This window comes from Pyrus communis, chromosome 6 (genome assembly GCF_963583255.1).
Source record: "Pyrus communis chromosome 6, drPyrComm1.1, whole genome shotgun sequence".
Classification (NCBI taxonomy): Eukaryota; Viridiplantae; Streptophyta; class Magnoliopsida; order Rosales; family Rosaceae; genus Pyrus; species Pyrus communis.
In genome coordinates, this window is record NC_084808.1 from 12,774,176 (window position 1) to 12,787,953 (window position 13,778).

At 35.7% G+C, this 13,778-nt stretch overlaps 1 pseudogene; it reads right to left on the minus strand.

Moving 5' to 3' along the window:
- Nucleotides 1-2,662: 2,662 nt before the first annotated feature.
- On the minus strand, nucleotides 2,663-13,171 carry LOC137736054 (uncharacterized; annotated as a pseudogene).
- Between the last annotated feature and the right edge of the window lie 607 nt (nucleotides 13,172-13,778).

Below are 13,778 nucleotides of genomic sequence, written 5' to 3' on the forward strand. Positions count from 1 at the left end.
TTCTTTGATTATGTTTTTGAGCTAAATACACATTTGAGAAATGAGAACACATTTGAGAAATGAGAGAATGAGGGGTACAATTACACAGGCACCGAGTGCGAATTAAATACATCAACTGAAGGGAAATAACCCTAACCAAAGAGAGAAAAATAGAGAAAGAATCATCAGCTCGTTTTGCTTCCGGTTTGGCAGCAAATCCTTTTGGTTGCTCGTTCACTTTGACAAGAAGAGTTTTTATGGTTGTGGTTGCTCTCTCGCTTTGTCGACGAGAATATTTGTCGAGTCTATAGTGTATAGTTCAAATTCAACCTTTGAGCGGCATTTGTTACTCATAGTTGATGTAGAGGTTTTTGAGTTTTACGTGGTTTATGTGCCTAACAAAGGACTATAAGAAGAAAACTTGACGTTTGTTGATGATGATTCATAACAATGCTTCTTTGCTGATGATCATCAAAGGGTGGTGTGGTCATTTTCTCATTATGTGTCTACGGTAGTTTTACAGCATTTAAGATTTAGTTCTTGTGAGTGTTATTTTTTTTATGTTGGTCAGATGTGGGTTCTCCATAGGAAAAAAATTGTATCCTAATGAGTTTGTAATTTTGATGTTATAGTGTTTCTTTTGACGTGTATAATCTTTTGATTATGTTTGACAGACCTACTATATGTACGCTCTTTTATTCTTTTTATAAATATTCAGCTAATCTTAAAAAAGAATAGCAAATGTGATAAGATACGAATTTTGTCCCTTTTGAAGAAAACGTGAACTAGTTTGATTTTTAATGTTCTCAGCTTTTATCTCAAAAAATTGTCGTGAAAGACTTGTTATACAGTATGTCCGCATATTAAACTGGCTAATGTTTTTCTCAACTTTTATCTCCAAATCATCGTGTTGATAGCTCCTAAACAATGGACATATATAGGAGAAATATGAAGAAGCTTCCTAGTAATGTTTACCTAATTTTGTTTTCGTTAGTTTTTAAACTAAATGAACAGAAAAAAAGAATAATGAAAGAAATTAGAAAGTGAAAGCGATATTGACGTGTTACACAAAGTATAGAATTCAAAATCTTTTCTTAATAGGTTGGGGAAAAACATGAAAAATTCTTTCATATGGGCATCTCTATGCAGCACAAGGCGCTCTCGATCTCTAAAAAAGTGCGCCCGACAAAAAAATTCTCATATGATCCGACTTTTTGTCTGCAGCTGCTGTATAGGACTGTTCACACAGAAAAATTCTCGACTAGGAGCTGTATGACTTGGTAGTTCAAGTTCGCAACTTCATGTCCAAATCATGAACGACATTAAAGAGGCTAATGTTGTAGCATGATATCATTGCTCCTAAACATTGGAATGGATGACAGCCCAGGTTGAATAAGTCCCTGTTCTTATCATGAATGTCTATTTCTAGTGACTACGCTATACAAGGAACATAATGTACGGTTCAGAAGAAAAGCAAAGACTTTTATTTTTTTTATTTTTATTTTTATTTAAATAAAAGGGACGAAAATTACATAAAATAAAAATAAAATGAAAAACAACTCAACATGTCGCCAAAAGCAAGTAAAATATACTTCTACTCCCCCCAACTTAAAACTGACATTGTCCTCAATGTTAATATTCATACGAACAATAAGCAAGAAACACACGCAATTTAAATTGAGAGAAAGATTCAGGAAAGAATACACCTGAAGGTCTAAGAAGGCTTCAAAATTCTTCCAGCAACTTGTCGGCGACACATTGATAAACTGAAAAAAAGAAACAAAACAAACAGAACTGAAAAATAAAAGAAAATATGGGCTAGAGTAAAGAAATCGGTTCTGATAAACAGGATCCTCCAAACCAACGGTCTCATCCTCAGTGGTGGATCTAGGATTTCAAAATCGAGAGGTCCCAAAATAAAAGTTCAAAAAAAAAAAAAATATTAGACTAGTTTGGTTTCATAGCACTATTTTTTATTGAATTTGGTTCATTGAATAATCAAAATTAATTAACCACATCAAGTGGCCAAGTGGTAAGGGCGCGGATTTTGGCTCTTAAAATACAAAAAACAGGGAGGTCCCGGGTTCGAGGCTCCAATCTAGTGAGTCTGCTTGACTGTGGCCATGAGAAATTGAAATGTCTTTGTGAGTCTTCTAGGCCCCAAGAAGGGGTGGATAACCGTGGCTTACCACTAGTTGTCATACTTTAAAAAAAAAATAATAATCAAAATTAATCTCAAAGGTAATAAGACCAACAAATTCTCCTCAGCAACATAATATATCAATTAATGACTTTACAAAGATGAAATTTGTTAATGTAACATATCAAAGGTAATAAGACCAACAAATTCTCCTCAGCAACATAATATATCAATTAATGACTTTTCAAAGATGAAATTTGTTAATGTAACATATATATTACAATTGCTAGAGTCTAGGATTAAAAAACTTAAATGAATTTGGAAGAAATAAAATTAGGCAGCTAGAGGTTGTGGAACGGCAAATGGTGTTAGGGGATGGGGTAATTTGAGTTTAAAGTTGGGAGGTTGAGACGATTTGGAGGATTAAAACAAAAATTAGAAACATCTTCTTCTTCTTTATAAGCATTGTTGCATGCACATCCATGGAGGCAACAAGCCTCTCCGTTGCACCTGCCCAAATTGTTGGAGGGTCCCGAAGATCGATCACAAATGTTTCTTCAGGCTTCCAGAGAGTCCCGGGACCTCCAGGGTCCCTATGTGGATCCGTCCATGCTCATCCTGCAAGGCAATACTTTCCAAAAAGGGCTTAAGCCGCTGACCATTAACTTTAAATACATTATTCGTTGTATCTTCGACCTCCACAGCTCCAAAAGGAAAAACTCTTTTCACCACATAAGGACCTGTCCATCTAGAACGAAGTTTACCAAGAAACAAATGCAATCTCAAATTTTACAAGAGTACTTTCTGCAAAGGCTCAAAAGTTTTTCTCAAAATATTTCTATCATGGAAAACTTTCATTCGTTCCTTGTAAATTTTAGAACTTTCATAGGCCTCATTCCTAATTTCTGCCAATTCATTCAATTGAAGTTTTCTATTCAAACCGGCAGCATCCAAGTTAAAATTGAACATCTTAATAGCCTAGTAGGCTTTGTGTTCCAGTTCCACAGGCAAGTGACAAGGTTTCCCATAAACTAGTCTATAGGGAGACATACAAAGCGGGGTTTTAAAAGTTGTACGATAAGCTCATAACGCATTGGTTAGTCGGATAGACCAATCTTTACGATTTGGTCTAACCGTTTTTTCTAAAATTTGTTTGATCTCCCGATTGGTAAGCTCATCTTGGCCACTTGTTTGGGGGTGATAAGGGGTAGCCACTTTGTAAGTAATACCATATTTTTTCATCAAGGCTTCAAATGGTTTATTACAAAAATGTTTACCTCCATCACTGATAATAGCTCTAGGTGTTCCAAATCAAGAAAATATATTTTCTTTTAAAAAACACAAAACAGTTATGTGATCATTTTTCCGACATGGAATGGCCTCGACCCATTTTGAAACATAGTCAACACCTACTAAAATATATAGATATCCGAAAGAAACAAGAAAATGACCCATAAAATCAATATCCCATCAATCAAACGGCTCAATGACTAAAATTGGATTCATAGGCATCATATTTCTACGAGTTATGGCACCCAACTTTTGACAACGATCACAAGTTCGACAAAAAACATTAGTATCTTTGAAAAGAGTAGGGCAATAAAATCCACATTGCAAAATTTTCGCAGCAGTCTTTTTAATAGAAAAATGACCACCACATGCCTCATTGTGACAAAAGAAATTATGGCATTGATTTCATGATCAGGCACACATCGCCTAATTATTTGATAAGGGCAATATTTAAATAGATACAGATCATCCCAAAAGAAATTACGTACCTCAAACTTCTTTCTATCCTACGCACTCCAATGAATCGGAATTTCACCTGTTTCAAGAAAATTAACTATGTTAGCAAACCAAGGTAATTCCGAAAGAGAAAATAATTGCTCATCAGGAAAATCATTAATGGGTGTTGGTTCCGAAGAATCATCAAAAACAAATCTGGACAAATGATCCGTCACAACATTTTTTACCCCTTTTTTGTCTTTGATGGTGATGTCAAATTCTTGGAGTAAGAGAATCCATCGATCAAACGAGCTTTTGCATCCTTCTTAGTAAGAAGGTATTTGAGGGCTGCATGGTCAGTATAAATAATAATAAGAGAACCAACAAGATAAGCCCGAAATTTGTCCAAAGTAAATACTACAACAAGAAGTTCTTTTTCAGTTGTTGAATACTTCACTTGAGCACTATTCAAAGTTCTACTTGCATAGTAAATGACATACAGTTTCTTATCCTTTCGTTGCCCCAGCACAGCCCCAATTGTGTAATCACTTGCATCACACATGATTTCAAAAGGCAAAGTCCAATCAGGTAGTTGCATGATAGGTGCAGAAGTTAACATGCCAATTAATTTATCAAAAGCAATCTGACATGCATCAGTCCATTCAAAAGCAGAATCTTTTAATAAGAGATTATACAATGGTCTAGATATCGAACTAAAATTCTTCATAAATCGCCTACAAAAGCTAGCATGACCTAAAAAGAATCCAACATCTTTGATGGTCTTCGGAATAGGTAAATTTAGCAATCAATTCAATTTTAGCTCTATCAACCTCAATTCCACGAGACGAAATAGTGTGGCCAAGAACAATTCTAGATGAAACCATAAAATGACATTTTTTTCAATTTAAAACAAGGTTATTTTCTTGACAACGAGTTAAAACTTTTTCCAAGGTATTCAAACAATCATCAAAAGAATCACCAAACATAGATATATCATCCATAAAAACTTCAAAAAATTGCTCCACCATATCACTAAAAATACTAAGCATGCATCCTTGAAATATAGCGGGAGCATTACACAATCCAAATGGCATTCTACAAAAAGCAAAAGTACCAAATGGACATGTAAATGTACTTTTATCTTGATCGTTAATGCAATTTCAATTTGACCATAACCTGAATAACCATCCAAAAAGCAATAAAATGCATGCCCACCCACCCGCTCTAAAATCTGGTCTATAGAAGGCAAAGGAAAGTGATCCTTTCGAGTCACAAGATTAAGTTTTATATAGTCAATATACATACGTGGACTAGAAATGACCAGTAGGAACCAATTCATTTGTATCATTTTTAACTACAGTTAGACCAGACTTTTTCGGAACAACTTGAGTAGGACTCACCCACTGATTGTTAGAAATTGGGTAAATGATACCCCGCAGCCCACAATTTTAAAACCTCTGTTTTGACAACATTTTTCATGTTAGGGTTCAACCTACGCTGTGGGTGCCGAGATGGTTTAGCACCATCTTCCAAAAATATTTTGTGTGTGCATACAAGAGGACTAATTCCTTTTATATCAGCAAGAGTCCATCCAATGGCAGATTTATGGGCAGTCAAAACCTTAATTAACTTACCTTCTTGCGAAGAGTTGAGTTCGGAAGAAATTACCACAGGGAAAGTGCCATCTGGCCCAAAAATGCATGCTTAAGACCTGTCGGTAATGGCTTGAGCTCTAATTTGGGCTCCTCCACACTAGATGGTATGACTTTTGATGGTGGTGGAAGCTCCTCAAAATTAGGTCTCCATCTATTCACTTCTTGTACTTGACAAGAATCAAGTACAACAGCAATTTCAGTTATTTTAGTACCATTTTGTGCATCATGATTCAAAAGAAAAAGTTCTAAATCATCCTCAATTCGACTCCTCTCAAACTGTCCATGCATTGCAGTGGAAATGAAATTTACAACTTCGCATTCATCATCTCCATGTGGTTGCCTGAAAACATTAAAAATGTTAACCTCCATTGTCATATTTCCAAAACAAAGTTTCATTATCCCACTCCTGCAACTTATGTTAGCATCACATGTAGCTAAGAAAGGACGCCCTAAAATTACAGGAATGTGATTTTCAGAGTCTAGAACAGGTGCAGTATCCAAAACAATAAAATCAACAGGATAGTAAAACTTGTCTACTTGGACTAATACATCCTCAATAACCCCTCTAGGAGTTTTAATGGAACGATCAGCCAACTGCAATTTTACTTGTGTCGGCTTTAATTCACCAAGACCTAGTTGCAAATACATTGAATAGGGTAGTAAGTTCACACTAACGCCTAAGTCAAGCAAAGCACGATCAATAAAATTATTTCCAAAGACACAAGCAAAATTTGGACTTCTTGGATCTTTATATTTTGGTGGAATTTTATTTTGCAATACCGCACTCACATGTGCAGCTAAAAACGCAGTTTTTTTTTTTCCACATTATGCTTTCTTTTATAAGTACACAATTTTTTCAAAAATTTAGCATAAGCGGGAACTTGCTTAATAGCATCTAACAAAGGATTACTTGCTTAAAAAGCTCAAGAACTGCACGGTCAGCCATGTTGACAGACTCACTATCACTATAAAAAAATCTCCAAACAAAGTTTCAATTTTAGTTTCTGGATGCTTAGCAAATCTGTCTTTGTGATCACGATATCGCATGAAAATTTAAGAAAGAAAAAAGGAAAAAAAAAAAAATACAAATAAAACTAAAAATAAGCTAAAACCAACACAAACAACAACAAAAAAAAATAGAAATAAATGGAAAGAGTGTACCGGGTGGGGAAAAATTATGCGCTCCTCGCCAAATCGCTTCCTGGCAACGGTGCCAAAAATTTGCTTGCTAAACCCAAGTGCAGGTGTTGCGTAGTACTATAAACTCGAAGTCCGAGTGTTGTATTCCTCAAAGATTGTTGAAAAAGAATGCAGAATTATCAAGACTGAAACAAAGAATAATATCGAATTAGATGTAACTTATAGAAGAAAAGTTCAACAATTAAAAACACTAAAGCATCAGGGTTCCACCCACATACAACTATGCAATTTCACTATTTCGATTCCTTTTTATAACTCAACTAAGATACCAACAACAAGTGATCTCAACCGGAAAATATAGCAATTTAGTTTTCCTCATATAAAACTTCATGAAAAGTGATTTTCATTGTAGATATTCAAAACAAAACGCCCATTCAATTTCTTATAGAAGTTCCCAAATATAATTTGTACCTACGGCAACAAAACATTAAAAAATTACTCCGTCGAAATCGTATCAATCTACTAGTTTATTCAATTCACTAAAAGCATGATTGTGAAACAAAACTATAAGAAAAACATGATTAAACTTATGAATCATAACCAACATTCATCAATCCGAAAATAGAATAAATAAGAATCCATTGTAAATCCACAATGTAAAATTGACATTAAAACTCCGAAATAGAATCAAAATAATAAAACTACATACTCATAATACAGGTTTTCCCCCTAGCTTTAGCTAGGGAGATTAGTTCTCCATAAACTAAATAGAAAAGGAAAAGTCTAAAATTATGAAAGAGCTGGGCCCTTGGAAACAGTCAAATGGAGATTATATGAGCTGCTGCAGCAGCCAACCTCCATATTCTTCTCGAATAATGGTCATTGATCAACCCATTATTGATATGTTAATGCCAATCCCCATAACCCTCTGAATAATGGTCATTGAAAAGCCTTAATGCCATATTGAAATGGTAATGGCTGGCCATTTCTTTTTCTTTTTCTTTGCCTTCTCCTTTCTTCGTTTCTTTTTTGTAACCGACATAGAGTTAATCACCAATTTATTGCCTTGTGCCTCACCCTTTAATTGCCTTGTAGCATTCTCACAGTCTTGCACATTAACATTAATATAACGTCAGTAAGAAATTAAAACAAATTAGATATAAAACCTATTTGACTAGTTATACATGATAAAACACAAATTTGATAAATTACTAAAGAAAAACATATAATAGGTATAATCAAAGCGCATTAGACATGCACTTTTGAGCAATTATCAGAATCCTGTCCAATTAGTTGGCACTTAAACTTGATTACTTCATCGCTAATCCTAAATCATATCTTAATTTGACAAACATGAACACACAGTTAGTTGGCATATTTTATGTTGATAATAAAAGCATTATTCCCGGCACCAATTATGCTAACAACCATTAACGAAAAAGAATATCGAATTTTTTATTTTTTATTTTTTATTTTTTTTTGTCAAACAATATATTTTCTTAGGTTAAATGTTAGATTAGTCATTGATGGATTTTGAACTTACGCTGTCATGCAAGTCTCAACATCTTTCCACTACTGTAATAAATAACCACTTGCAAAGAATATCAGCATAATGATGATGGTTTGATTGGAAAGTCCTCGATGAATTAGGTTAAGTGCACAGCACCATTGGGATTATTGTTGAATTGTTGTTTGGTAATACACACACACACACACACACACACACACACACACATATATATTAAGAATACTTGAGATAATATTTAATAATTTAAAATATTGCCAACTAAAAAGCAGGTGTCGTCAACCATCAATCAGTGGCGAAGCTACATGATGGTGAGGAGTGGCGACCGCCCCTCCCCTTGTCGGAAAACTCGTATTAATTATAAACCATAAACGTAGCAGTTATTATATTAAAAACAAAAAATTGTTTGATAATTATTTTGTTTTCACTTTTTTTTGTATTACTTTTTAGAAACTAAATTTGTTGTACTTTATGCTTACATTGGCTTTGATATTATTGCTTACAACCATTTTGGTGGAGAGACTATTTTCTACTATGAATATTGACTCAAAACTTTGCACTCTCCAATGTGAAAGCAACCTCTTCGATTGAACCTTGCACTCTTTTGAATTTTGTCCCTCCCCTCAACAAATCTAGACTTCACCACTACCATCGATTGATTATAATTAAATCTAGCAGTACGACTTAGTGTTCTTTTATTTTTAATTGGATTAACCGTTGACAAGGTTTTAAATACCCAATCTTCTTGCATTGTATTTTTTAACCGATGAAATATCGTACCTTCGGAAAGAAAAAGTCTAAAATATATGCAGTCTATTAGAATTCCTCAAACAAGATACTTGAAGATTTCTCGTGAGGTTCACTTTACATTGCATTATAATTATCGAAACGTAATAGATTAAGGGCTAGTTTGGTATTATTGTGTTTTTATTTTAAATTGATTCTACTATGCTGTGGGAATAATCAACTGTAAAATAAAGTTGTTTAGTGTTTGCTAATTTTTTTTTTTGTAAAAATACTTTTAATAATAATAAAAAAGCAGTTTGTGAATGTTTGGTAAACTTTTATATAAATTGCTTTGATTATGTTCAATGACTAAAAAGGGTATGATATTTAATGTGATATAATAATTGTTAAAGACAATAATGTAGGGTCAAAATGACACATCCCAACCAAAGTTGAGGCTTGATGACCGTCACCCTAAGATGACGTAACCAAATGTGTAAGTGATGCAAAAATGTGAATAAATTAAAACCAAAACTAGAACTAATTTAAACTAATAAAGTGAGTGCGCAGTAGTGGGTAGAACCCATAGAATACAAATATTCAGAGCATAGATGACAAAGAGTGTGCAGTCAAAACTAGTTAAGTGCTTAGTACACAACGGGATAAGTTCCTACACTTAAATAGAGATATGTTAGAATCACCGGCTAATCTTCGTATGCCACAAAGTAATTCTGTTATCTAGGAAGGGGCGAAAAACAAAAGGTTGAGTGGGCAAAAACAAAAGTTTATAAAACACATTTATTTTTTAGAACATACTAACCCCTCGCTGTAAAACATGTATAGTTTCCATAAAATCATAGTACGTATAAGTATGAAAACAACTATAATTAAACAATAGTGCCAGACTACGCCAAACTACAATATTTCAACAATAGCATAATGAAAATAGGTTGCTCATCAATCTACGCTAGCGCATGATTCATGCAGATAGTTTCTGACATGAACATGGCTGGGGTGTAAAATATAAGTACACTCTAATACTACAATCACGTGAAGACTAGCAATAATTGTGGTCACACATGAGTCGAAGTTGCCTAATGCAACCTGTACAATAGGACTGGCACCTACTTGGATCCAAGGCAAGTGTGCGGTGCAGAGGCGAACATACATGTGAAAGACTAGCCTTGACCCCGGGCAAGCACTAACACCGGGGTGCAGCAATGATGACTAGACTACATGTATAAATATAAACTTGCCATAACCATTCAATAATTCTAGTCAACATAATAAATGTACTTGCGCATCCTGTAGGATTATTTTGGCATTTCACAACAATATAATATTTCTTATAACATATTTAATCATGGCATAGTAGGCGTAATATCAATCTAAAAACAATAATGGCATGATATGCATAATTCAATTAAAAGCATTTCTGGAAACTATAAAGTTTATACACACACACACACACACACACACACACACACACGAAAACAAATGCTCACTCACTGATACGTGTTCAGATTGTAGCCTCCTAATCTTGCTGGACCTCATACATCCTCGGGATAATTTTCACCTATACGTGAAATAACTAAACTAATAAATTAAATAGGACATATTCAAATAGGCTAGGTAAATCTCCCATACTTTGCTCAAATGGAAAGTTTGAATATAGGAAAATGATCTACACGAAGTCAAGGACCCGTACGTGTCAAGCACTTACCGGCCGGTGACCGGACACGCCCTCACGCGCCTGCTAGCCCACGGCCACACATGCCTCCACGCACAGGCCAGTGACTGACAGAAACTGATAGACGTTAGGAATATTCCGTCAGAATTGACGGAATATTCTGTTAAATGGTAACGGTGTTACCTGACGCCATTAGAATATTCCGTCAATTTTGATGGAATATTGTTTGTCTTCTCCGGTGAGCCTTGCTGTCCGCCACCGTCTAGTTCGCTGATTTCTGGGAAAATTTTCAAAATCACATAACTTGCTCATTTCTCAACCATTTTCAATGATCTTTATATGAAAATGAAGCCCATTCTGAGGAGAACAAGATTTTACCTTCCAAAAGTCCAAAAATGGATGGGAAATGGCTTGAAAAATACTCGAAAGGTTTGACCAAAACTTCAACTCCTCGAACTCGCTTGTTTTGATGCCAACTTGACTCCGAACTTAGTCTAGGGACCCTAGGGAGTTGTGTAGAAGCTTCCCTACGTCCTAAAATCTTGTAACTCGGCCTGAAACTCATCAGAGCAAAACCCACTGAGTCGGACCTTCTGAGTTGACAGGTCAAAACTCGATCATTTCACCATCGGTTGGTACGAATGGGTTTGTGAGGATGAGATGATTATGATGATGGTGGTTTTATGCTCGATCTATGAGGTTTTTAATGATAATCCTTGGTGTTGCAGAGAAGAGAGAGTCTCAGCATAGAGAGAGAAAGAGAAGATAAGAGAGAGTGAGATGATGTTTTCTGATTGGTGGAATAAGGAAGAGAGAGGGTTAGTCTGATTGATAGAGAGATGTGAAGGATGGATTTGATTGGTGGGTGAACAACAAGTCACGGATCCAATTTTAAAGAAGAAAAATGATAGGATTTTGCACAAATGAAGTCAGACGAAATCTAATGTACCCTATCGAAACCAGTGTTTCCAACACTGGAATATTAGTACACACATGTACAAATTTAACCGTTGTTAACACACTTTTATGTAACGTAACGTTTTCGTTACAAGTCTGATTCAAGCCTAACTTGGGCCCAAACGTTTGTAACAAGAAGTACTATTTAATTATGATAAAGAGAAAAATAATTTAAAGTTGAAAAACCACATCCACGTCACTTTACCAATAAGGGCACAAATGTTAAATTACATAATCGGGGATAAAATTACATGGAAAATTAGGGACGGGTCGTCGTAACCTACCCTCCTTAAGAAAATTCCATCCCCGAAATTTCAACATTACTAAAGATCATAATTAAAGAACAGACGTGGATAAAGATCTCACATGCACTCTTCTATCTTCCAAGTAGCTTCCTCAACTGAATGGTTTCTCCACAAAACTTTCACCATACGAACGGTTTTGTTCCTAAGAACTTTGTCTTTGCAGTCAAGAATCGTCACTAGAACCTCATCATAAGTCAAATCTGGATTAATCTCTAACAGTTGAGGAGGAATTACACATGATGGATCAAAGACACATCTTCGTAGCATTGATACGTGGACCACATTATGCACCCTTGACAACTCTGGAGGTAGATCAAGTTGGTAAGCAACTTCCCCAACTCGCTCAACAATTTGATACGATCCTGTGTAATAAGGGCTTAGCTTCTCTTTCTTCCTGAATCGTACAATGCCTTTCCACGGCGACAGCTTTAAGAATACCTAATCTCTAACCTTATATACTCTATCGGTTGAATGTCTGTCGACTATACTCTTTTGTCGATCTTGCACTGCTTTTAGGTTAGCCTTAGTCACCTAAATATTCTGTGTCGACTCATCCACGATCTTAGGACCAACCAAAACTCTTTCACCTACCTCGGACCAACACAACGGTGTACGACATGATTTCCTATACAGTACCTCAAATGGTGACATACCAATGCTAGAGTGAAAGCTATTATTGTAGGCGAATTCTATCAAAGGTAAACGCTTGTTCCATGCATCTCTAAACTGCAGGACTAAAGAACTTAGCATGTCCTCCAATGTCAAAATAGTTCTCTTTGATTGCCCATCAATTTAAGGATGATAGGCAATGCTGTAAAGTAATTTCGATCCCAGAGCTTCTTGAAATGCTACCCAAAATTTTGAAGTAATTATGGGATCTCGGTCAGAAATAATACTAACTGGAACACCATGATACTTGACGATTTCAGAGATGAAAAGTTCGGCCAACCGACTTAGCGAGTAATTCTCACGAACAAGTAGGAAATGTGCTGACTTGGTAAGTCGATCTACAATCACCCAGATACTGTCAGAGCCATTACGTGTACGAGGAAGCTTGTACACGAAATCCATTGTGATATCTTGCCATTTCCACTGGGGTATCGGAAGTGGTTGTAGTAACCCAAATGGTTTCTTTCTTTCCACCTTGACCTGCTGACAGATTGAACAATGACTCATGTACTCATCAATTTTTCTCTTCATTCCTGGCCAGTAGTAGAAAAGTCGGATAGTATGGTACAGTTTAATACTCCCAAGATGCATCGCATAAGCTGAAATATGTGCATCATTTAGTATTTCTTTCTTCAGTTCTTCCACCTTAGGTACATACATCCGATCGCCTTGCATGAGTATACCATCAGGCCTTCGAATCCTTAGATTTCCCCTATTACCATTTAATACTGCTTGCTTTAACTCCTGGGATTCGGAGTCATTCTTCTGAGCTTCTAGAACACGATCCAACAAAATTGGCCTAACCTAAAAGTTGTAAAGTAGAGCTCCTTGCTGATCCGTTCCCAAAACCTCTCCAGTGGATCTTAGGTCAGTTAGAAGAGGAATATGACATGCATAAAGAGCATTAAGTCAGCTGTGATATTTCCTACTGAGAACATTTGCTACAGTATTCACACGACCATGGTGATACTCGATAGTGCAATCATAATCACTGATCAACTTCATCCATCTGCGATGCCGAAGATTAAGTTCTTTCTAAGTAAAGATATACTTAAGGCTCTTATGGTCAGTGAAGATTCTGCATGTTTCCTTATAAAGATAGTGCCGCCACATTTTCAAAGCGAAAATGATTGCTGCCGATTCAAGATCATGAGTAAGATAATTCATCTTATGGGGCTTTGACTGTCGCGAAGCATACGCATTCACTTTTCCATGCTACATCAACACGCAGCCTAGACCATTTAGAAAGGCATCACTGTAGATTTTG